A 23,846-nucleotide genomic window follows, 5' to 3' on the forward strand; every position below is an offset into this window, starting at 1 on the left:
TGGGTTCCATCCTCATGTTGTCTCATTATGCATATTCAAATATTCCAAAATCTAAAATTTTTCTGGTTCTAAGGAATTCACATAAGGGATTTTCAACTTGCACTTTGCAGCCATTAAAAAATAATATTAAAGATTGAAGGGATTATAGGAGCAAAGGGGGTCAAGATCATGATGGGAAAAACCACAGAGATAGCTGACCCGAGCTAGTGGGAGCTCACAGACTCTGGACTGACAGCTGGGGAGCCTGCATGGGACCAAACTAGGCCCTCTGAATGTGGGTGACAGTTGTGTGGCTTGATCTGTTTGCAGGGCCCCTGGCAATGGGACCAGGACCTATCTCAGGTACATGAACTGACTTTTTAGAGTCCATTCCCTATGGTGGGATGCCTTACTCAACCTTGATGCAGGGAGGAGGAGCTTGGTCTTGCCCCAAATTGATATGCCAGCCTGTGTTGACTACTCAAGGGAGGCCTTACCTACTATGAGGAATGAATTAGGGGTGGGATGGGAAGAGATGGGGAGGAAGGGAGAAGGGGAGGGAGGAGGAACAGTGGTTGATATGTAAAATGAAAAAAATTTTAAATAAAAAATAAAATTAAAAAATGTTAAAGTAATTTTGATAGAAGAAAATGTTTTCATCTGATTGTTAGGCACAAAAAGCACATTATAAGACAAGAAATATAACATCTTACTTATTTGGGTTTTGTAGTAGATAAGTTTCCCATGTACCAAATGCCTTTCCCCAAATGCATCACCCCACACTTACCCAGCTTTCCACACAGCACAGAACCAATTGAGAACTACACTCCAGCGTCAGGCCTATTCAGATCCCATTTAACAGAACTGATCAATCCTAACAGGGACTTTGCAGCTTCCTGTAATTACTCACAAAGTACTTTCTTCTGGAGAAAGAACTCTTCCATCTTTCCTTTCTGTCCAGTTCTTCCACTGCCTCATAAAGGGAGGCTTGCTGAGTTACTCATGAGCTTGACATAACTTTTGTCTCAACAGAGCTAGGTTTTGAATTTTGGTTACCCTATTCCATCAATACAGTAGCTGTAGTCAAACAAAGATTGTCTACAAATCTTCCTGAATGCCTTCTATGATCCTTATGTCTGTGTAGGATCAAACATATATTTTTGTGTTATTACCCCATGAGGAAGGAAGACCTTAAGGAAATAATTTGAACAAGAGGGAAAAGTTCCCCTTCCAAAAGTTCCTCCTTTTCACGCTAACAATGTTTCTGGCTGCAGTAGATGGGAGTCAAGCAATAGAGATGTTAATCACAGAAGTGGATGATCCATCTTAGATGAGAGTATTTGAAAAGTGTCAGATTTGTGGCAAGAGTTGGAAGATAAATGAAAATAAATAATGCAGAGTTTACTCAGGGATGAAAGCATGCAAAAAACAGAATCAGAAACATGCTGAGCCATTGAGGTAAACTTGTCAATCAACAGTCTAAAGTTCCTAGATTAAATTACTTTCTTTTTTTTTTTTTTTTTTTTTTTTTTTTTGTTTTTTGAGACAGGGTTTCTCTGTGTAGCTTTGCGCCTTTCCTGGGACTCACTTGGTAGTCCAGGCTGGCCTCGAACTCACAGAGATCCGCCTGGCTCTGCCTCCCGAGTGCTGGGATTAAAGGCGTGCGCCACCACCGCCCGGCTTAAATTACTTTCTTAAACTTAATAGCTAACAAGTAACATAGGAAAACAACTGAGTATTTAACTTTAAGCAGGACTTCAGATATTTCCCATTTATTAATTGAAGGGAGAAGCGGACTTTCATTGCTCCCCACTTCTTATTTAAAGGAGACCAAAGTAGGCAGATTTACACTAAAGTCACTCATGGACCTTGGGAAGATCATTTTAGAGGAGTTATTCTCAAAACAGGCAAGAGACTATATTTAACTGAAGAAAGCTTGAAAATGATTGCAAGTCTGAGGTGGGACACTGGGAACAAATTTTTAAATGTAGCCACTGCTCCGAGTCTTTCTTTGTCCTGCCAGCCAGCTCCCAAATAATGACATAGAGACTTATTATTAATTACGAAAGCTTCATCTTAGCTTAGGCTTGTCCCACTAGCTCTTATAACAAATTAACCTGCTTTTATTAATCTATGTTTTACCATGTGGCCTTTACCATCCCCATGCTGTGCCTGACGCATTCTACTTTTCCATGGCATCTCTCTTGTGTATAGATTCATCTCCTACTTCCTCTCTCTCTGCCCAGAAGTCCTACCTATAACTCCTGCCTAGCTATTGGCCATTCAGCTCTTTATTAAAACAGTCACAGCAATGTATCTTCACACAGTGTACACATATTCCATAACACTCCACATATATACCCCAATTACACTGGATGTTGGCATTTGGATTTGACCCATTAGTCTTGGTCTCAAGTGCCTTCACCCGAAGAGCCTCATTGGCCTTGCTGTATACCATTAAATGTTTAAGTTGAGTTGATATTGTCATAGGAATTTGACAGTTTCATGGAGTTGGCTTTGGGAATCAGTAAAGTGTCTTTTAGCTTCTCTAACAAGAGTAAAAGCAGGGCTGTAAGGTCAGGCATTGTTCTGCTGGGAGGTGAGCAGTACATAGGACCTTGCTTTGTATTATACTAGTGTACAGCTTTCACACATTTCAACATTTTGAATAAAAGCTCCTTTCCTTCTCTTCTCTACAGGATAAACTCAAATCACACTATTTTCTTTTCCTTTCCAACAATAAATGACTGTAGACATCATTTGGTAAGACTGACAGATTTTCCTTATCGTTTGTTTGATTAAAGACCCAGAAACTTTCAGGCATCCTGCTGATGGCTTCTTTCCACGTTTGAATGAAAAGCAAAACAAAAGACTGTAAGTGCCAAAGAGTAGGCAGGTGTATTTATATTGGTTCTATCTATAGCTGCTGTTTACTCTGTTCTTAGAGGATGGGCTTCTTCATGCTGCGAGCTTCAAGATTTCAGAACTTTTAGACAATATTTTCTCAAAATGCTCTTTTTCTGCCTCAAGTCGTCCCAACTTTGCCATCTTGAAACCTGAAACAGTCATGTTTCTAAGTCTGTACTGGCCTTGAATTAGGTGTCCTGGGTGGGAACAAGCTAGAGACCTGCTCACTCCTGTAGACTTCGTGGTTACTACAGAAGAAGAAAGCTATGCTCAAAAACAACCTCATTCTTCTGAGTATGGCAGTTGATGTTGTGATATGGGCCGAGTCTAGCTGACCTTCCTAGGTTTCGCATGTGTTTGTTGACAGTTGATGATCAGCTGGGGAATGGCTTACCTCACTGGGCCCCTGCTGGGATAACTGCTCTCCCAGCACATTTCTCACAAGCTTCCAGTTGAAGCATCACAGGAAAAGAACAGGTAACTGGCTTTTCAGGCTCTTGCTTGCTTCAGTTGCTTTTATCTCATTGGCCAAAATGAGCACAGCCAAGTCCAGGATCTTAGGAGGTCATTACCAAAGCCATGGGAACAGTGGAAAACTGGGAGTATTAATGTGATAAGTGTATTACAAATATTAGAGTGAAAAGTGATGGTTTATGTGAGGGTAATAGAGGCACCATTATACTCCTTGTCATTGATGAAAAATGTGATAGCATTCTAAAAACAAAGAATGGACACACACTTAGACTGTATTAGTGAGGGCAGCTAAAATGAGTGACTGTGTGCGCTGGGAGGAGGTGACATTTTTCATTCTTTTGGAGACCTTTGAAATCTCTTCTCTTAGATCTCATGGGAAGTGTAAGATGATAATCTTAAAGACACTGCCAACTGGGAGAGCTTTCTGCAAGTAAACACTGCTCTCATTTTCGACATTTCGATTCTGACATAAGAGATTCTTGTATTCTGAGGCTGGAATTCATCTTTGGAAAGTTGATCATTTTTTTCCCCTTTGACAGAAGCCAAGAAAAAGTATTTGTTTTCAAGATAGGAGTTACATTCTTTCTCCTTCCCCCTATCCACATGGGTTTTTCTTTTTTATAAATTAAGAATTGTAATTTTTCCATAAACCCGTGTTCAAATGAAAATAACAAATCATACCATGAAGCAATGCTGGCTTCCTACACATTCATTTTGCATACAATTACTGCAAGTAACTTCCTATTAAAATATTAACAGGGACACTCATGGAAACAAGGACTCTCATTCTCTCATCTGTAGAGCCTGTGACCCTTGGGAGTGCCCTTCTCCGTGTTGACAACGTGTAGAATGTGTCTGCCCCTCATTCTCTTACCCTATCCAAGGAAACCCCTCAGGTACAGGATAATGTCAGGATGTCTCTGGGAACAACCTGGCCACTGATATGTGTTTGTATTTTTACCTCAAAAGTCTCTTTAAACCATGAGGAAAACATTTTTAAAAATTCTCATGATTGACACCCTGGGATCCTGACAGGAATCTAACAAAATGCTGGGTTTTCTCTCTGTTACTGGACAGCCTGAATTCTCCTTTTTCCTCAAACTCTGTTCTTCAAATTAAAACTTTTGCATGAAAATTTATACATGTTTCCAGTTTTTATTTCTATAACACTGGACCAAAGCCTCTCACATCCCATATTAATATAGAAAACATCTTTCCTTTAATTTTTTTTAAAACAGGGTTTCACTATGTAGTCCTGATTAGCCTCAAATTCACAGAGATCCACCTGCCTTTGGCTCCCCAGTGCTGGGATTAAAGGTGTGCACCACCACACCTGGCAGGCATCTGAAAAATAAAAACGATGAAGGTAGAAGTAGTGAGGCTCCATGTAACTTTTTAAAAGAAAGTAGTTTAAAATATAATGATCAAAAAGCATATTTTTCTAAGGAATAATAAGCATAATGTTTCCAAGTTTTTAATGAACACAGTGCCATGGAAGAAGTCTCAGTCCACTCTTTTAGCTATTCATTATGTGCCTAATAAAACAACAGAATACTTAGAATGGCACAGCTAAGAAAGCTAAAGCCACCAAGTGTCAGAGCTAAGTACAGGTGAACTTACTGAAGGAAGCAGCGCTGTGTTCCTTGATGCTTCCCATGGGTGTATCCCTTGGCTGGATACCACCAGTGTGATCTGAGGGTCAGCCTTGGCTCCCTCATACCTACTACATCCAAGCCTTCCTTTTAGCAAAGCCTGATATGCTGGGATACACATTCATTTGTGAGAAGTACTGACATAATTATATTATGAATTAGCTAGTGTATCTAAATTTAATAGGAACATTAATGTGCCTGCTCTTATTTGTAGAATACTTGCAATAGCCATGGGTCTATACTCATCTCTGAATTTAAATGTTGATATCTACCAGTTGGGGACATATAACTTTCAGGTATAGTGATTAAAAATTGGGGAGCAAGAGCATCCCTATGATAGGGTTCTTTGAAACAGAGATTGTAAGTATTCAGTCTTCTTATTTTATCAGAGAAGTGCTTGGATCTTAATATCTTAGCTAGTACAAGTTATAAACAGTAAGAAAGCTATGAACTCTCAAAACAATCTTCTACCCTCATGCACTTACACATATCCAACTATCTGCCCTCTATGAAGACATTCAAGTGCACTGTGGTACCTACTGTGAATTCTCTATGTTGTAGGATATACTGCTTACACACTGCTCCCTCCTGTGAATGATGACCACCCTTCACTGGAAAGACTCTCAATAACTGGTACTCAATTTTCCTTAAGATTTTTCCCTCAAAATTGTGTTCCTCTCTCTGGCAGCAGTGTCACCTTGCCTGGGAACCTCTAGCCTGCTCTACACAAGGGCTTCTCAATCCAAGAGGCTGTCCTGGTTAGTTTTCTGTCAACTTGGCACAAACTAGAGTTTTCTGAGAAGAGGAACCTCATTTCAGAAAATGCCTCTATCAGATGGCTTGTAGGCAAGTCTGTGGGGACATTTTCTTAATTAGTGCTTGAGGTGGAGATCCCAGACCACTGTGTGTGTGTGTGTGTGTGTGTGTGTGTGTGTGTGTGTGTGTAACTGAAGGAGCCAGGAGGTGCAAGCCATTAAACAGCACTCTTCTGCTTCAGTTCCTGTGTCCAGAGTCCTACCTTGAGTTCCTGCCTTGACTTCCCTTTATGATCTAGTGTAATTAGAATGTGGAAACCAAATAACCCCTTTCCTCCTCAAGTTGCTTGTGGTCACGGTGTTTTATCATAGCAATAGAAAGCCCCCAAAGACAGCTGCACAACTGACTCCCCCCGAGGAGCTTTGGAAGATGTTAATGGCAAGTGTCACTTAGCAATTAAGTTGGTCTTTGGTTGTGGCTTCAGGACTCTGTACTTAAAGTTCTAGATGATACTGTGATTGGAGGTGCAAAATTAGACAGAGGGAATCAAAAGGTTTATAAGTATTTGTCATTTGAAGTTGTCATCTGAATGTGACAGAAATCATTTTAGAAGTGGTGGAAGAGGCAAGTGGACTCAGTGTGGTTATAGCAGGCCGGCTTTAGAAAGTGTGAAGCCTGAAACTCCGTGATGTCACATGTGCTTCTGTGATAAAAGCCAAACATCTCCTGTCCTCCCTGACACTCTGGTAAATATTACAGGTGGTTGCTTGTATTCTGAAAGAGGTTACAGGTATTCTGAAAAGCAAGTAATAAAAGCTAGTGACTTCAACCAGGCAAGGTACCATAGGAGTGGGGCAATGATTGGTACAGATACCCAGATAAAATTCCAGAGACCTTGTTACATTCAAAGTTCAGATAAATAGTGGGAACCCTGTGTTTTGATCATTTTATTTGCTTATTTTGCAACCTTGGAGTGAGCTCTAGAGTGCTTTATGAGGCTCAGGAGCCGAGGACATTATGAGAATGTTAGTTCTGAGTTGGCACAGCCTTGAAAAGGGTGTTCCTAGACTGCAGAAAGACGCCTGTGTACAGTGGGGCTGACTCGAAGCTTCTCTTTATGAAGGTCTTCTAGTTTTCCTGGGTCTTCCACCTTTCTCCCCTGCAAGTCTTTGCCTTTCCTTTGCCTCTGAAGTGAACTTGACTTTGTGTTTGTGCTTTGCTCCGTGTCCTCCAGTTCCAGGAAAAAGCTCTTGCTTTTAAAGTAAGTTCCCATTCCCTGGTGTTTATGAAAAGGCTCTTATTTATTCACCATCTTCTAGTACACCACAGCACTGAGGATACGTCCATAAATTTACATCTCTAAAATGCCCTTATTCTTCTTTATAACATGATAGATGGTTTCCTGGGGCAAGAAATGGAGTGAGCCCAGGGTGTGGTGAGAAAATATGGGGGTGGAGATGAAAAACAGCAGCAAAATGAAAACAAGAATTTTGTGTGAGACCAGCCCCCACCAACTCTCTCTCCCTTTGCTTGCTACAAAGAGCCCTTTGCAGATGGTGGTGAGCAGGCAGGGAGCTCCCTCAAAACCACCAAGTCTGTTTATGCATGTTATTTTCCTTTGAATAGTGCCTGAATGCCTTCTGAAGCAATTTTTAAGTGCTGCTTCAATCCATGCCTGAGTTTGGGTGGTCATGGAGGTATAGAAAGAGCCAAAGGCAGACCCAGAATGTTCTTTTCTTGATTGTGTGATGAACAAGAAAGGAAAAGAGAGGAATTGGACAGCCCCAGGATCTCTAGGTTCACCCTTAGGACAGGGCATCAATAATAGCCAAGAATTTGTTGGAGTCTCAGGTCTCATCCCAGATGAGTAAATGGGCATCCCTGAGAAGGAGACTCTAACAAGCCAGCTAGGTGAAACCTGTGCATGCACAAGTCTGAGAACCTGTAGAACATTTTCCCTTCCCTCCTTCAATTAGGACACCTTTTGTCTTCTTCCCAGTGCTTCTGTCTGGGGGCAAGGACATGTGAGTGTATAAGCTGGATTGTCAACCCGACATGGGAAGTGTAAGGAATTGACAGTCCTCTCTGCCTTGAAATCTTTTACTTACATTGGATAATAAAGTTGAGAATGGCACTGGTGATAAAAACTGAAGTGCCACCCCACCCCCCTTAAGCCATGCTGTGTTGAATAGTCTCCACTTCTGACTGCCTGACTGGATCTTTGTGATTGTGGACAGTTGGAGTGATGCAGACCCAGAGCCATGTTATCTTGGGCTGTCTAGTTCCATTAGTAACCCACTTCTGTATCCAACATAATGTTTTCTCAACTATCAGGTAAAACCATGGGAATATTAACTGACCACTAACTTCTACCAACCAAATGGCTAAGACTGCCATCAGCCAGCGTGAAAAATCTCTATAGAGTTTCCCCCCCTTTCCTGAAAGATGCTTACCAGATGTTCCCACAAATGCCTTAATTAGTGACTTTCTTTTGTTTTGTGACTATAAAAGTTCATGTAACCATTTCTATGTTGGACATATATTACTTGAGCAACCAGAATCCATATTCTCCATTCCTGATGAAGGGGGAAAAAAGCCATAAAGGACAAAGAAAGGTTTAGATAACATGGCACTAAAATAGATATACAGAATGAATTGGCTAAGATGACAGCTACAGATATGGGGGAATGATGAGTAAATAATGTGAGCATTATGTAATTTGCTATAGAACTATTTCTGGCATGATGCCACTTTTGTGTGATTTTTGTATAAATATCCTCAAGACCAGGGAATCATACTTTCACACAGGGTATATACAGTATGTCATGCCTGTGTGAGGATTCACATATTTTTTTCTAATTTCCTAGCCATTTGCAGCTCTCTGTCCCTGGCCCCAGAGCTGAGACTTGTCACACGGGTCACTCATTTTTTGCTAAGAAGAAAGTCTTTTATATTTCCTCTGAGCTGAGAACTATGATTTGAGTTGATGGTAAAGGCAAAAGGAACAATGGCACATCAATATAACTAAGACCGGAAAGCCATGGCCACATGGCAACTTATAGATTAATAGAAATTCTTAAGTTATAGGAGATAGCTAGTGAGAAGCCTGAGCCATAGGCCATATCATTTACAATTAATATTAAGCCTCTGAGTGATTACTTTATAAGCAGCTGGAGGAACACAGACTGTGGGGCTGAGTGGGACCTGAGGAAACTTCTAGCTACAGACACAACATAACTTACAGGGTTATGATCCTTACCCATGAGTCCTCCTGCTATTAAAGGCCAATTATTAACCTAGTGGTTCTGGTTGGAACCCAGGACTTCACAAAGAGCTTTAAGAACTGCAAGTGCTTGGCTTCCAGTCCTGTGCCCTTAGAGATCCTCATATGTTAGAGCCTGGAGTAGTCTATGCATTGAGACTATTAAAAAGAACCCTGGATTCTAAGGTGGAGCCAGGGCCAAGAGCTCCTGTCTTATCTAGTCCATCACTGCCATCCTTACACCTTTAACCTAGTGGATCTTAGCCTTGGAAGCAAATTCGAATCACCTGCTTCCTCTTCAAATCATGGCAATGCTCAGATTCTGGGGTAGCTTTTGGTTACTGTAGCAAAATAACTGAAGCAATAAACTTGAGAAGAGGAAAGTTTGAAAACTCTGATTCAGGGACAGTTTTGGATATTTTCACTTATGAGTGGTTACACTCACTAGCTGTGGTGAGGCCATACACCATGGAGTGATTATGGAGAGGTAGGTATTGGGCTACTCAATTCACAGTGTTCAGGAAATGAGAAATGAGAGGAAGACACGGGGATCCTGCAGTGACCTAATATAGTCTACTAGGCTCTACCTCTTAAAGGTCCAGCAACTCCTAATGGCACTAAACCTTCAATATATGGATCTGTGGAGAACATTCCAGGCCCAGACTTTAACATGCTCCATCTCCTGAGATTTAGACTGGATTATCTGGAGTAGCCCAAGCATCCTGTTGTTCTGATTGTAGTCAGTGTGCGTGTCTTCACCCCAACTCTAACTGCTGAGAGCTGAGGGGGTAGAAAAGCTGTGTTTTACATAGGCAGAGACTCTGACATTGTCACAACTGGGAAAATCTAATTCAAGAATTGGGTGGGAATTCATTATGAAAGGTCTCAGCCCATTTAATTCAAAATGTTGAAAATTCAAGTAAGCACCATGTGTGTGCATCCATGTGTGTGTGCTGTGTAACAACTCAAAATGAGAGGCCTGGTTCCTCCTGCTGCAAACAAAGTATTATCCTTTTCCTCCCTTTTTGTCAGAACATTTGCCTAATAAAACTTGTAAATATGTGTATGTGTTTTAATCTCTCTCCTTGAAAAATATCAACCAAATAAGCCTGTTCCTTCCTTTGTACTGTCTTTCTCATAGACCATTTCTTTGAACATTTGAGCTGACTGACCATGAAATTCTCCCTGATGGCTAGCTTCTGCAGTGTTTTTTTGTTTTTTGTTTTTTGTTTTGGTTTGTTTTGGTTTTTTTGCTTTTGGAAATTACTATTGCAGTCTGCAGGGGAAGAAAACTTGTGGAAGACTTTGTACAAGTGTGATTTCTGTCTTTGCAGTCCCTGATTGTGTTGCCTTTGATGCAAGGAACATTCTAGTGTACCTGTTTTCTCCTAACTAGAAACTCTTAGCTAAAGGTTCTGGGTCTTTCTCCACTTTCATCCTGGTAGCATTCCTAGGAGAATGTTAGTGGGAGAGGGGGGGGGGGCAGAAGGGAGAGAATAAACATATGCTTGCTTGTCCAGCATAATGATACTTTTGCTCTACTACCTATTGAAGATGATTATATCCAATAATGTGTCACACAGATATTCAATGTACACATGTGAGTATTTGTGTATAACCTTGTGAAGAGAATAAAGGACTGAGCTTAAAATTCATTATAAAGAATGGAATTCTGTCATTTGAAACAACATGGATAAACAGGGGGACGTTATGAAATAAACTAGACACAGAAAGACAATATGGTACATCACTACTCACATGTAGAAGCTAAAAGTCTAATCATATTGAAGAGGGAAATGGAATGATGGTCCCTAGAGGTTAAGAATATCAAGGAATAGGGCCAATAGGGAAAGTGGGGTTTAGGGTTCCAAAGTTCAATTAGAAAGGAAGAATTAATTCTAGCAAGGTAGGGCAACTTTATTCTACAACATTTCATTGTATGTTCAGAATAAGCTGAAAAGAAGTTTTGAAACATTGCTCTTTTTCTGGTACTGGCCATCATACCCAGATCCTTGCATGTGCTAGGCATGTGCTCTTCTGTTGAGCTCCATTCTCTATGTTTTATATTTTGAGACAAGTTTTGATAAGTTTCTCTGGCTGGTCTCAAAAATTTTGATCCTCTTGCCTCAGCTTCTGCTGTAGTTATGATTATAGGCATGTGTGACCATGGCCAGCTGGAGCTTGTAAATTATTAACACACTTAAAGCGTGGATGTTTGAGAGGTTACAAATGTTTACTTTGAGAACATTCTATATTCTACAGTGTATCATTTTATCATACTGTACACATGAATATGTATAAATATTATGTCTATTTAAAATAAATACACAAAAAGAGAATAAATAGTTTCTGCCATCTCTACTGTATATATTTTGCCTTGGTTCCATAACTTTTAGATCTGTTCTCCATTTTAGTTTTCCTTACAAGCTTTATTAGAGAAGTGTTGCTGGTTTGGATTTTTGTTGTTTGTTTTTAAAGAGATTTGAGTATCAGTGAACCTAGTTCTCCGGGGCCCTTTTTATCTAAGACAGCCTGGCAACATTGGCTCATCACAGGAACCTGACCCTCTCGTGGTGTCTCTTATCTCAGAGTTTCATTTCTGCACTAAATGAGCTGAGAAAAGTGCTGGATCACTACCTATAAGGTCAGAAAATGTCCAGGGCTGGTGGTAGATCTGTAGGGCAGAGGCAGTCACAAATTGGAGATGAAGTGGAGGAGTAAGGAGGCAGTGATCCAGTGGAGAAGTAGAGAATTACTTCTTTAAAACATCTCAGTGTCCCCAGGTGCCTGGGACACACTGACCTGGTCTCAATTATGCTAAATTCTGCAGTCCCAAGGAAACTGATTAGAACTCCAGTTGAGCTGATGTGAACAGATGGGGCTGAAATGACCTTTTACCAAAGACAGATGGGAACCAGGCACAGTGGCCTCTGCACCTTCTTCTAGTGGCCTGGGAGAGGTGCGAGGTGATTGGTAGAGCCAATGGCAATTCTCTTTCTTTTTACATTCACCATTGCTACAATAACTTCAAGAGTTCATTTGGGATCTGTGTACATGAATAGCAGACCTCCTAGATTCCTGTTCCACCCTCCACCCACCACCTCAACAAAAAGCTCCTTTGTGCTCGCTGAACCTTGGCATGGTGAATGCAGCCTTTATGTGAGCCCCACTTCAGTGTACTGCAAGCTTCCTTAAGTGCAATGATTTTGACGTCAACTTCTAAAACCACAAAGTAAAAGAGCTAGAACGAATTTCTGAAATGGCCTGACCTGACTTCATTCCTTCACTATTCCGTGTGTGTGTGTGTGTGTGTGTGTGTGTGTGTGTGTGTGTATGTGTGTAGAAAGAAAACAGGCCCAGAAAGTTCAAGGGACTTGTCCAAGAAGGTGGTTGACTATTGAACCATTCTGCTGCCTCTGAACCTAGAAACATTTGCCTATAATCTCTGTCCATTATTTTTCAACTTCATTCTGCTAAAATTCCCATGGGAAAACTAATGGGCCTATAATCCTATTAAATGTTAAGTCATTTTCTCCTGCTTACATGTCAGGGGAAGTTTGAGAACTTGTCTTCAGTCCCTCCTTTCATCTTCCCAAACCCTGGTTCCAGGGAGAGGCTTAATATAGAATGTGTTCTAGTTCAGCTGATGGGTTTCCAGCTTGAAAGGGTTCTGCCTCATTACTAATGATGTAAATTTAAGTCTGTTGATGCAGATGCATTTGGTAGCTGGAAGCATGCATTAATTTTATTTGGGCCCAGGGTTACTGGATTTTAGGAGCGTACAGTTTGGACTTGAATCCTAAGACTATCAGGTGTACCTTTGGTCTCTAGACCAAAATACAAGATGCTTTGCAACTTAGTAGCTCTCTTTGGGACAGGAAGATTGTTTCTTTTTACTGTCTACCTAGGCACTGACTTCTCCACCTGGCAGGCTCTTCTTTTCATAATTTGACTCCCATTTTGATCCTAGTGAAATATTTCCTCCTCTGAGAAGACTTCCAAGTCTTGTTAGTAATGTCAGCTGCTAGCTCCTCTTTTGCCTTCTGGGCAGGCCTTGTTACAGTGCATGCAGCAGTACCCAGTAACTGTAACAAGTGGTGCCCTGATTATCGCCCCATGAACAAGTGAAACAGGACATTCTTAGATATAGTATTGTAAGTGGAATACATCAAAGGATCATAGCTATCCACTTGGTCTTTGATCCCATCCCAGGCAATTCTGGAAGAGGCAGAGTGAGGACTCAAAGCAGATCATGTTGTCTTGGGAACAGAGAAAGTAATGACTGCAATGGGACATGAGGGAATCTTTTGTTATGATTCTGTGTCTTGATATAAATCATCACTGTATTGTGTTTGTCGATATTCATAGAAGTAACTGACCAAGAGGGTAAATTGTAGTTTATGTAATCAATGTTTTGAAAATCTGATTAAACAGAAGTAAACAAAGACACAAAGATATCAACTCCTCAAAAATAAACAAGTAAGTAAGTAGATAAATAAATAGAAAAATCTCAAACCAACCAAAATAGAAGATATTATCTAGTAGCCAAAAGAAAATAAATGTAGCCAACCTGGTTCCAAGAGCCCATGTATATGGTTTATAGAAATTAAAGAAAATTAGCCTCAAATAATTTCTAAGTTCTTTTGAATGTTAATGTGGAAATCCATCAAAAACAAACATGAAGATTCTTTCAGTGTTCAAGAGTAGCACAGTTGGGTAACTAAGTTATACACTAATTCATTATCAATTTTAAAAGTATTAGAAGGATTTAAAGAAATAAGCATTGAATAGGGATAGAAATGCTAATTGGTTGTTACAGATTGTATACATGTGCTGGAGCCTTATATTGTTTTCCATACATATAAAATAAATTTCAAAAGTTAAAATTAGATTTAGAAGAGATTTACTCACAGGATCCAACTCTATCATCAGCCACAAAGGATGACCCAAGGTCCAATTTCACTCATGCAAATGTGCATAGCTGAGTGGCCTCATAATCATAGGAGTTTGGGGCTGGTAAATGGGTCATGCTGCTGTGATTCTCCAGGTACTCTGTCTGTTCTCTTTAATGGAAAAACCTCCTAGAAGGTAGGGGTCATATATTATAGTGACTCTAAAGAACAGAGAGCTGCTCAAAACTACAGACCCAGCAGATGTAAAGACAGGGTAAAGATCACAGAGACTGTAACAGAGCTAGTCCCATAGTCAGGGACCAGAGGGAGAATGCAACTCAGTAAGAATGTGGAACACAGAAGATGACAAGTTGGTGGATATTATGTTACTGACTAGTCAGGATGGACTCAAAAGCTTTACTAGACCACACCTGATAAAATTAATGACAAGAGCTTAGAAAAATAAGCATATTCTTATGGGCTTTCTTCCCTAGCTCAGGGGGACCACTTCCTGGGGCATTGGCTAAAGTGGTGTTATTAAGTAAAGAGACTGGCCTTTAAAAAAAATAACAGAAATGTACTCTTTAGAGGATACTGCAGATCTGACTATACTTTAATAAGCCAGCTAAACCATGGAACCATACTTAGTTACTATTCTAATTCTAAGACTTAGAGCCATCCTGATTGAATGCTATTTGCATGCTATGCATTTACTAGACTTGAATTTGTCCAATAGGGTAGCTAATGGCTATATAAAGTCATATAAATTTAAGTCTATGGTATTAAAGCCAAGTATAATCCAAAGTTTAATAACTAGGCTGCATTAGCCTCAAGGGCTCAATAGCCAGATGATGTACCCCCAGGTTTTGACAGCATACATTGGTAGTATGCTACAGATAAGACAGGGTGTTTTCTAGCCTTGTAGAAAGACCTGTTGGAGAACATTGAATTATAGATGGCTTCTTCAAAACCCAATTTTAAAGTCTATCTAAATGTCAACTGAATGGAAGCACTGAATTCCAAAACGTAAAATCCACCCCGTTTGCCTCACTTTCCAGGTATTTTTCTTTGCTCTCAGTGGGAGTCTGTCCTCCTTGAGTGGTGGGGACTTTACTCTCATGGTGTCTGTCTGTGAACCATTTCTGGTTCGATGACAACTTCGTTTTGTCCTGCCCTATAATCTGTACTTCTCCACTTTAGGAGCTTTTGAGGGGCTCCTGGAAGACTTCTCTGAGTAGTACATCTGAAAATCTAGAAAAACTCTGAATGAATCTTTTCCGCTAAGTTCCCAGTCAACATTTAGCCCGTTAGGTAGCATGGCTGAGAAGCCTGCCTGTTGTGACATCCTTTTCAATGTTATCATCAGCCTCTAGTTGTCTAGTCTTCATCTGTCTCCTCTGCAGGCTTTTACACAACTGTGTCTGGGCCTGTATTTGCCCTGGACCCATAATTAAAGATATGCTGGTTGCATTATTTTTATGGAAGAGAAAGCTTTTCTTTAGTACTGTGCTGGCAATATATAACAACCGGCTCTCTAGGGGAGAAAAGGCTTTGATTTTTAGTGTTAACTAAATATCATAGCATAAATACATGAAGACTGATTTCAAATTTCCAGTATGACATCTTAGAATACAGTTCTGGGAAGTTTTCCCAACACATAGGCCCACAAAGTATCTGAAAATAACCTCAAGACTGTGGAAAGTAGCAAAACATAAAATAATTAGAGTGATGAAATCCATGTCTTTGTTACCTTTGCATATATATGCAAGTGGTGGCTTGTGTTTAATAACTGACTGATAGGACTTCTAGAGACTGAGCAATTAACTCTCTTTGAGCTGGTGTGAACAGATTCTAGCACACCATTTTTCACAGAAGAATTACAATTAGTTTACATAAGAGTGGTCTATTTCTGAATACAGCCTTGTTGTATGTATTAGAACTATTGGGGGCATACTCTTGAAGATTCATAGGATATAGGAGTCTGCTGTTTGTGATTACTACAGAGCTAATTCAATAAAAGAGATCTGCTATCAGATATTATTAAACATATTTAGAGATTTAGGCAACCAAAATGGAGGAATATCTGCTTCCATAAAAATTTGCCTGGCTTGTACAAACTTTATAGAAATGAGTCAGTATGTTACTATTTGGGAATGTTGGTGAGGAGGGGTCACTCTGGGCTCCTCCACAGATCCGTGACCTTCTGTTACCACTACTGCTTAAGAAACAAGAGATTTGAACTAGGGCATTTCCTGTGTTGCTTTTGGAAGCCCAGTTGTAAAACCTGGACTCCTTTGCATTATACAGTACTGTACTTGAAAACTTCCATCTGTGCTTACATGTTGCCTAAGAAGGTTTATTTTGTTCTGTTTGATTCCTGTGATGAGAAACTCCTGAAAACTGGGAATAAGTGTCTGTTCATTGGAGTGGTTTTTTTTTTAATGCCTAGCATAGTGTCTAAGTTAGGGGACAAGGATTTGATCAATGTGCAGTGAATATTGGCTGCAGGATGAGAAGGATGAGCCGTTCAGGGCAGGGAAAGGCAACTTAGTCTGTGTTGTTGGCTTGTTATTGCAAAATCTCAGGTGAGATTAAAATTTATCACTACCAAAAAGAGACCTCCAAATGTTTTTCCCCTGTTTGAGTGTCCTTTCACCCGCTATGGAATAGGACAGAAAGACAGATAATAGATAGTAGGACTTTGGAAGCTGAGATTTCAGGAGATAATGTTTTTCTAGATCTTTTAATTCCTACCTGCATCATCCTGAGAAGACAATACTTCCTAGCCTGTTTATACATCTGTGATGATATTTGGTAGTGATCATTTCCACTTTACCAAATAGTCAGAAGTAAATATAGAATGCATTTCCAGGTCCTCAATGCTGGGTAAATGAAAGGGCCTTAAACATCACCCCAGTCACTTACTTCAAGTATACTGTGTGGCTACTGAGGCAGCCAAGCAGAGCTAGGGTTAAAGGAATTATTTTACTCCTGTGTCCAGCCAAGGTATGTTCACAGAAGCTGGGAAAAGGAGGTTTGTAACTTTCCCCCATGGCCTTGGAGGAATTCCAAAATCAGTGAGTGAGCGAAATATTTAGCCATGTTATTATGAAATAATGTAAGCTTGGAGTTTTGTCCATAGAATAGGATTCAAAAGATATACTGACCAAAATAAATCTTTTAACTAGGAGCTTTGAACAGCCAGAAATCTTCCAGAACTCTCTGTCCTATAACTTTGCTTGAGTGCTCTTGGCTTATAAAAATCAAGTTCAGGTCTATCCCCAATGTAAGTAGACAGGTGAAAGTAAATGATGGAGTGGAATGGCAAAGCTTTAAAACCTACCACTTGAAATCTTTGCCAGCCAAAGTGTATAGGCAAGCTCTGGCTGCTCAAGGTTGTTTTGAGTTTTGTTGTTTGGGGATAAAGCCACACTGTTCCTATCAGACAGAAGCTCCTAGTCACAACCTGGCTTCAAACACTCCAATACCTTCATCTGTTGGGACAGAAGGATCCTTCTGCTGAGGTCTCCACTTGTTTCTGTGGTGTCTGTGGATTTGGGCTTTTTGCAGACAATGGACTGAGTCTTCTTTCAGGTGTTTGTACTTTGCTCATTTCCTCTCCAAGCCTTTCCAGCCAGGAGGTTTGCTTTTATGAAATGTACATTATATATTGTATAGATGACATCATAGGAGATAAGACATTCAGGGGGAGTACAGCTTTAAGAGAGATGAATTAAGCTTTTCCAACTCCTCCGTGTCTGCCAGTGTGTTCTGAGCTCTCAGAATCAGATGAGCACAGCTGAAATTGCACACAAGGTTGGCAGTTACTTCACTGAACAGGTTGGCTAGAGCAGAGCAGGTAGGAGCTCCATTTGTAAAGTCTGCCAATTCCTGGTCGTTCATATTGCTTTTGTTTTTGTGGGTGATTCTCAAGTATATTCCATTATAATGAATGCACCCTAGGAATAATGGTACCTCAGCAGCTGTCTCTTACTAGGGCTCATTATCTCAATGACTAGGAAGACTTCAGGCTTAGAGAAGGAACTATAAAATAAATGGTTAATCTGTTAATTGCTGTCATTGTCTGAGGGAACCTATCTGCTTCCTACAGGAGATTACTTCTGTTTCAGGGTGCAGCCTCACTCTTGTGGATTGTTGCTTTCATGTGGGTGGGGATGTCTGTCCTCCAAGGTTTGGCTCTTCTGGAGTCCAAGGTGATTACATATGTATGACACTAGCTTATTCCTGTACTGTCACCCTTTACCAGGGTTGAGATATGACGGGTGGGCAGAGTCAAGCAGGAGTCTGAGCCAAAGTAAAGGAGATGCAAAATAAAGGCAGAGATGCCTAGCTTTCACCCTGTTTTCAATTACCAAGGATGCACATATGCATAACTGTAGCTGAAAGTTTTCCTGTCCTGGGCCGCGGTCAGGACAAATCTCACACAGGCTAATATTATTTTTAAACTATGGCCATGTTAAGTTTTCTAGATATACATAGATATAATTCAATTACGTAGGTAATCTTCAAACACTTCAAAGACCTTTGAAATATGTCATTTAAATTTTTTTAAAAACTTAGACTTTCTAGACAATGAGACACATTTGTTCCTGGCAACACCGATTTACTTCAAATGGGTTAACATAAGATATAAGAACTAGATAACAAGAAGCCTGCCATGGCCATAGTTTAAAAATAGTATTAGCCTGTCTGTGTTTATTTGGGTCCAAATGGCTATGGGACTGGTGAGTGAGATTTGTCCTGAGCGCGGCTCAGGCGGGACACAGGAAAACTTTCAGCTACAAGTAAATACTCCTTTGTAAAAGCAATTTCTAAGTGCCTGATTCAAAATAATGTGTCTTCTCCTGGTGTGTGCCCCTTCCTGGAAATTCTTACAAAAGAGCAATTTTGTGAGGGAAATCTTAGTGATAACCATATGATGCTCTTCATTCTTCTCCTCAGTCCAGACCATGCCACTCATGACTCAGAATCATGTGCAATCTCAAGCCTCTCCTAAGTTTGTTAGTAGAATAAGCATCTGGATGAGTAGGGATCCAAGATATAATGAAAAAATGAAGTCAACGGTGAGTCTTCAGGAAAGGACAAGCTATCAAATATCTGAAAATTCCATTGGCTTTTTTGCTATTAAGATATTAAGAGAAGAGATTTAGTTTTTCCATTTCTGTGGAAATAGTCCATTTGCTTTTCTTTGAAACTGAGTAAAGAAAATTGCACTTTTGAAAAATCCATAGTGTTAGGCAGCTAGTTGGATATTAGCAGGTTTGGCAATCACTTCAGATGGACCCCTCCTTCATAATCAGCAGGTTGTCAAACCAACATTGAGACTGCTGGACTCTGATTGCTGATCTAAAGAGTAGGATCAGAGTAATATTACTCTATGTGGAGATATGACATCACAAGTAGCCTAGAAAGTCATTAATAGATAAATATCTAAACCTTATATGATGACCTAGCCAGAGGCTTTTTGGTAAAAACTAAGGACATACTACCACAACCCCCCCCCCCATCTGAATGAGCCTGCCAATACCTGGACAGAACAATACCCTTTGAAAAAGGTGTACTAGAGACCTTAGAAGTAGTATAAATGTAGATTGTCGTAATGTCTCTGGCCATTTTCTGTCTCATTCTTTGAGAGTGCCATACTTTGCTCTGTAATGAACAACTTGTTTTCTATACTGAGCTATGCCTCATCTGAATTCTTTTAACAGGAGTCATAAGGATTAGAGAGCTGAGTGGAATTCAGAGCAGATCCTGGTAACAATAGGCTAGTGATATTAGACATGGGTAATTTAAAATTACTGTGGTAGATGTCAGAGCACTTGAACCCTACTTCTGTCCTCATGACTCACTAACTATAGGGTGTTGGGTAAGCAGCCTTGCTTGAGCCTCAGTGGCCTCCACTGTAAAGTGAAGTGAGATTTCTCCCTTTCTCCATTTCAATATATATATATAAAGAAAATGTGCCCAAGAGTCATTGTAACAATACCATTCAGTTAAGAAATGTCACCAGAAAGTTGGTCCCTGAGATGATGCAACCATGTATATTATTATATCTCTACACTTCTTCCTGCTTTCAGTGGAAACAAAATAGTAAGAATTATACAAGGATGTTGAGGATACACATGTTTCTTAGCTGTCCAGCAGAGCTAGCAGGGAGAAGGGTTGAGGAGACCAGAGCCCAGGGACCATGACAGAGATGTTGAGTTTGTTTTGAAGATGCAGAATGATGTTTGTTTCTAGGGTTAGTTGTTGCTTAAGAAGTTCACCCAATAGAGGCTTGGAAAAGGGATACACTTACATGTTGTGGGATATTTAAACACTTTGTGAAAATGTATTGCTGTTATTGGTGTAATAAAAAGCTGAATGGTCAATAGCTAGGCAGGACTTCTGTGCAGAGAAAGGAAGTAGTAAAAGATAATAGAGGCACAGGGAGAGGCCAATGAGACCTGGAGGGAGTTGGACACATGGAATGAAAGAAAGGTAAAAAGCCAGGAGGCAAAACATAGATTAAAATAAATGGGTTAGTTTAAGTTATAAGAGCTAGTGGGACAAGCCTAAGCTAAGGCTAAGCTTTCATAATTAATAAGAAGTCTTCATGTCCTTATTTGTGAACTGGCGGCCAAAAGAATAATTTGTCTATATCTACATATCCCGATAATTTGTCTATATCTACATATCACGATAAGCACACCTTGTCTGGGAAACAGATAAGCATTTGTACCTGGAAAAACTAGTACTTGACTTGCTTTTAATAATCAAGTTAGAAAAAAAGTGACTAGTGTTCACTAATACTATACCTATTAAAGGTATTATGTGCTAGTAACAGCAAAATATATTGATGATATTGTGGCATATGCATTTTGATTGTTAACTGTAGCCCTTGGCTCATAACTCCTACCTGAAGGCAGAAGAGTGAAAACTTCAGTTTTCCCTTTTCTCTGTTCTGTGGCTACTCAGGAAAAAATTCTGGCATATCTTGATCACAAGACCTTATTGTAAGAAGGGTCCTGGAATGCTGTACATAGAGAAAAAGAAGAATCTGGAGTGAGAAGTCATGTACCTCACTCAACCTAGTAGCATTAGGTCATGACTCTGTAAGAAGTTTTCATAAAATTTTAAAATAACATAGATAACTGAAATAATTCTAGATAACTGAATACATGGAAGCTCCATAGGGTGTCGTGCCTACAGGGGACAGTTATGCCCCCCCACAGCTTTCCATGTTCCTGGCCCTTGAATATCTTTATTTTTATTTATTTCATTTGTTTTAGTAAGTGGTATTTATTATCAAAGTCATATTCAATGTCAACAAGATGCCACAACTACAAAAAAGTTGCATACATTGCAGTCTCAGTGCAAACAGTGGAATGGAACTGCAATCGTTAAGAAATTAATTCTAACTACCCCAAAAAGCAACTGAATATTTTAAACATCTTTATACATCCAGCCAACAAGTTAACAAAGTAGTTAACAAGAAAAAATACAAATTCAGAGGTCTGGTGTTGATGTTATAAAAAGGCAACTGCTTAAGTATTTCTATTGATTCTAACATCAATCTCTGTGCCACTCAGCTTCATGCCATTCATCATCTGGTAGGCTCTCTCAGCCACCTCAGAAGACTCAGACTTAACCACACTGCACCCCTTGGACTTTTCGTTCTCCATCTTGATGTTGGAGTACAGCACTGCCCACATTCGTTGAATTGCCCTTTAGCAATTTTCATGTAAAATCAAATGGGAGATTTCTCACAAGTATCTGGCAGGACTTCGTGGCCACTGCAGGTGCATGACCTCCATGCACCTAGAGTAGCCAATAAGTCTACCTCGCAAAGGAACATGCAAAGCTTCCTCCAAAGTTGCAATGCTCCATCTCAATGGCTCGGTCAAAGCTAGCACCTCCTGGCGCCATGTATGGCCAGGCCCATTAGCTCAATGCCAACACCCAATGTCAGGCCCATGGTAGGGGCCCATATGCTTCAAACTATTGACACCCATTTGCTCCACCCCAGAGCCAATGTACTCCATGGTCTGGCCCATGTGCTCAGTACTGGAGGCCATGTGGTCAAGAACTAGTGGGTCCATGTGTTCAGTGCCTGAGCCTATGTGACCAACTGACCCCATGCAGTCCAAGACCAGGCTTATATGCTCAATATCACCTGATCCATGCCATGGCCTAGGCCTGTGCCCAATCGTTCCATGCCAGCACTGCCAATGCAAACAATGGCCAAGGTCCATCCTCTTGATCCCAGGGACACTGCCGCTCAGCTCCATGTCCTCCCTGCTTTGCAATGAATGATCTCTCCTCTCTTCAGTGCATTTCTTATAATTTCATTTGTTCTGCGTGTATTCATCCCAGATCCAAATTGCCCCATGTTTTCAATGCCACCACCAAAGAGTCCTTCCATGCCTCCAATTTTATTTATTCCAAATCCTATGCCTTCCATTCCCATTCCTGAAGGCCCTAGGTTTCACATTCCAATGCCTTTGTTCAAGTGATTGGCATCAATATGCTTCCCTCCAGGTCCTAACATCATTCCAGTAGTACCAAGTCCATAGGGAAGTTACTGTGGGCATTCGGGAGGTAAAAATTCTCCCTTTGTTAAGGCATTCTCATTCATTTTGATGTGCCTTGGTCTATCAAACAGCTGGCTGTTAAATATTGATGTAGTTTACACAGCTTCAGTGGATTATTCAAAAGTCATAGTGCCTATTCCACAACGTTGTCCATCTTTATATTCCAGAATGTCTACTTGGACCACCCCACCAACCATACCAAATGCTTCCTTCAGTTTCTTCAAGCCAGTTTTATAATCCAGATTTGTTACAAGTGTTCTGCTTCCAAGTCTTCCAGCCTCGAATACATGGATAATCTCATTTAGGATGTTAGGATTATTAGGATACTAGTGGGGTATTAATCTAGTGGGATATTAATCATTCCTGGGCCACCTGGTCCCATATCCACCCCACCAGTTGTAGCTATTACCTTTTGCATTGCTCTGCTTGCGTGTTCACCAACAGGATTATCTTTGATTTTCAGTGGTTGTCCACTCAGACTATGCTTGTTTAGAACTTCAGCAGCTCTTTTCATACTCTCTTCCATCTTGAATTCAACAACCGCACATCCCCCTTGACTTTCCTTCAGTGTCCTAAGAGCTCCATGTATGTTATCTCACCAAGTTTTCCTTTAACCAGGTCTTTAAGGGACTGCCACTTCACACCCAAAGGTATGTTGGTAATGGAGGCTCTGTATCTTTTAGTTGGATTGGCATATGACTCAAAGCGATTACCTCCTCCTTTTGTTTTTCTCCTTCCTAGTCTCATTCTGAGTAGGTCTTGGAGCAGGGGCCTTCGGGCCTGACACTCTGTTGCTACTCAGCAAGCAGAGCACATTGCCCTCTTCCTCTGTTTCGGGCTCTGTTGCTGCCACTTTGGCCTCTGCTTTGACCCCTGCCAAATTTGCTCTGGGCTTTCTGTGAGGGAGCAGGGCTGTGCGGAGCTGCACCTGTGTGCTCATGTGACCCCCGCACCTCATTTCTTTATGTTCTTGTAATATCCTTTATAGTAAGATAATAACAACCCCAAAGAAGATTATGAGAATCTTATCTGTACCTTACTAGAATCACAGGTGGAGTAACCTAGGGCTTATGACGGAAGTCTGAAGTGGGTGTGGCTCATGTCCCAAACAGAACAGCTAACTGTGGGGCCTGATTTTGCAAAGAGATGGTTTCAGAACTGAGCTGTATTAGAGGACAGTGGATACCCCTGAAGAACTCATTACCTACTTTATGGTGGCAGGAAAGCTCAAGACTTTATAGGTTCACAAAAGTAATATGTGCTGTGAATGTACAATAGTATAAACTGAGTTTGAGTTTGTATTTTCTATTCATGATCTATGCTCAGATTA

The 23,846-nt window shown here is 40.4% G+C and overlaps 1 pseudogene; it reads right to left on the reverse strand.

Moving 5' to 3' along the window:
• Window positions 1-21,469: 21,469 nt before the first annotated feature.
• Window positions 21,470-23,474, reverse strand: LOC131907887 (heterogeneous nuclear ribonucleoprotein M-like; annotated as a pseudogene).
• Between the last annotated feature and the right edge of the window lie 372 nt (window positions 23,475-23,846).

Source organism: Peromyscus eremicus, chromosome 4 (assembly GCF_949786415.1).
Source record: "Peromyscus eremicus chromosome 4, PerEre_H2_v1, whole genome shotgun sequence".
Lineage (NCBI taxonomy): Eukaryota > Metazoa > Chordata > Mammalia > Rodentia > Cricetidae > Peromyscus > Peromyscus eremicus.